The 2,896-nt window shown below is 39.1% G+C and overlaps 1 non-coding gene across 1 annotated transcript; it reads left to right on the forward strand.

The window, feature by feature from the left end:
- The first annotated feature begins 1,610 nt into the window (after positions 1 to 1,610).
- LOC117281694 (small nucleolar RNA R71) lies at positions 1,611 to 1,717 on the forward strand. Its single transcript, XR_004512323.1, has one exon. It is a non-coding gene; the product is annotated as a small nucleolar RNA R71 (small nucleolar RNA).
- Positions 1,718 to 2,896: the final 1,179 nt, after the last annotated feature.

A 2,896-nucleotide genomic window follows, 5' to 3' on the forward strand; every position in this document is an offset into this window, starting at 1 on the left:
TTCAAGAATTTGGCATAAGCTAGCATTTGGGAGAGGACTTGTATGAATGGAAAATCTACATTAACCTGTTTCAGCATATCCAAAAATCTCTCAAATTTCTTGTCCAGCTTTTCTCTATATAGCTTTTGAGGAAAAGGTAGACCAGGCATATGTTTGCTCTCCTCAGGTTCCTCTCTTCTTGATTTTTCTTCCTTCTTCTTTTTTCATCAGGCCTTTCTTCTTTTTATCAACATCATTCTTCAGTTGCTCCCCACTTTCTTTTTCAAGTATCACCTCTTGTTGGATCGGGGTGGGATCTTTCAACACTTACCCACATCTTAAGGTCACAACATTTACTGTTTCTTTGGGATTTCGACCAGGCATATGTTTGCTCTCCTCAGGTTCCTTTTCTTCCTTTTTATGCTTCTTCTTCCTCTCCTTCTTCTCCTTCTTCTTCTTCTTCTTCTTCTTCTTCTTCTTCTTCTTCTTCTTCTTCTTCTTCTTCTTCTTCTTCTCCTTCTCCTTCTTCTCCTTCTCCTTCTTCTTCTTCTCTTCTTCTTCTTCTTCTTCTTCTTCTTCTTCTTCTTCTTCTTCTTCTTCTTCTTCTTCTTCTTCTTCTTCTTCTTCTTCTTCAGGCCTTTCTTATTTTTATCTTCTTCTTCTTCTCCTTCTCCTTCTTCTTCTTCTTCTTCTCCTTCTTCTTCTTCTTCTTCTTCTTCTTCTTCTTCTTCTTCTTCTTCTTCTTCTTCTTCTTCTTCTTCTTCAGGCCTTTCTTATTTTTATCAACATCATTCTTCAGTTGCTCCACACTTTCTTTTTCAAGTATCACCTCTTGTTGGATCGGGGTGGGATCTTTCAACACTTGCCCACATCTCAAGGTCACAACATTTACTGTTTCTTTGGGATTTCTCTCAGTATCATCAGGGAGAGTTCCTGTAATCCTCTTAGATAATAGAGTAGCTAGCTTCCCAAACTGTCTTTCCATGTTTCGAAAACCAGTACCTATGTCTTTGATAAGTGCTTCATGTTCCCGTATAGCTACGCTAAGCCTCTCATCAGTTTTCAGAATGAAGGCCTTCATGAGATCTTCTAGACTAGGCTAATTGGACTGTTGAGGCTGAAATTGTTGCCTCTGCTGATTTTGGAAGGCTGGAGCTCCTTGTCCCTGAGGTCTAGAGTTATTTTGTTGCCATGCATTTGCAGTACCTCCAGGCGAACTCCATGAAAAATCGGAGTGCCTCTGACCCATTGCATTATAATTTCCCACAGTATTCACTTCTTCAGTTGATGCTTGACATTCATGAGTAAGATGTGCTCTTCCACATATATCACAAGCTGCATGAGGCTCACTTTGTATTGTAGCTAAGACCAACTTTCGTATTTCTTTAGCCATAGCATCAAGTTGTACTTGCATAGATGTGTTAGCATCAACCTGGTGAACACCTGTTGATCTTCTTCTTTCAGCACTCTCAGAAGGCCACTTATTTGTATCTTCAGACAACTCATCAAGAATTGTGACTATCTCCTTTGGAGTCTTCTTCATCAATGGGCCTCCAATTGCATTGCTCAATGTTCTACGTGAGGCCGGTGTCAATCCATCCCAAAAGTCCTGGAGTTGCATCCAGAGTTTAATTCCGCTATGTTGACACTTCCTGACTATTTCCTTAAACCTCTCCCAAGCTTCAAACACAGTCTCAGTATCTTTCTGGTAGAAGTTATGGATCTCTCTTCTAAACCTGACTGTTTTAGCTGATGAGAAATATTTATCAAGAAATTTTCTGGTCATTTCATCCCATGTTCGAATCGATCCATTAGGTAAGCTTCGAAGCCACTGCTTTGCATCATCTTTGAGTGTGAAACGGAATTACCTTAGGTAAACTGCATCTTGTGACACACCATTATATTGAAAGGTGTTCATAATCTCCTCGAAGTCCATTAGATGGTTGTTTGGATCTTCGTTCATCTTCCCCCTGAAGACATAGCAATTTTGAAGGGTTTGGAGCCACCCTTGCTTCAACTTGAAATTATTAGTTGCAATTGGAGGTGGTCTAACATTTGATAAACCTTGATTATAGACCGGTCTAGCATAATCGCCAAATGGTCTCCCAGGCATGGGAGCTATATTTCCGAACTGATCTGCACCCAAAGGCTATTTTGAGCAATTCTACGACCCCTTTCTTCTTCGTAGATAAGCTGTCTGTCTCTAATAGCTGCTTTCTTAGCATCCTTACAGCTTGTTCTCTTCGTTGGGCTTCCTCTCTTGCAACCAAATCCACATTATCATCACCGTTTCCAGCCATAATTTCTTTAGTTGAGGATTGCCCAACCTTTTCTGATGTCTCGGTGAAATTTCTTTCCTTTCTCGGCTGTCGTAGTTGTTTTTCTATCTCTAGCTCCTATGCTAGCACTTCCTTCACAGAAGTTCGAGTCATGCACCAACCTCCAACTGTAACCTGCACACAACCAAAGAACACCAAACGTAAAAAGAGAAAAATAAAATAAAAATAAAAATAAAAATTCCTGAATTAGCACTACAAACTACTTCAAACAATATTGATAGCCAATCCCCGACAACAACGCCAAATTTTGGCGAGCGCAAAACACATAGTTAAATATGCTCGCTAGTCGAATATAGTATAATATAATATTGTATTCACAGGGATTGGAGTTAAACAGTATTATCGTAGTTTGTAGCTAGATTGCTATCCAAAATGATCAGCAATTTAGATGTATGTGATTAATGCTAAAATTAACTAATAATCTAGAGCTAATTGACTAATGACAATCGAAGTAAGGACTAAGAAAAGCAAGATATCAATGGGAGAAAATAGGGTTTCGATAGGATAGGTGCAAAATAATTGTCTGGGATTTAACTCTAGATAATTCACTTCTAATGTTCAAGTGAGTCTCTCGAATT

Source organism: Nicotiana tomentosiformis, chromosome 5, assembly GCF_000390325.3.
Source record: "Nicotiana tomentosiformis chromosome 5, ASM39032v3, whole genome shotgun sequence".
Classification (NCBI taxonomy): Eukaryota; Viridiplantae; Streptophyta; class Magnoliopsida; order Solanales; family Solanaceae; genus Nicotiana; species Nicotiana tomentosiformis.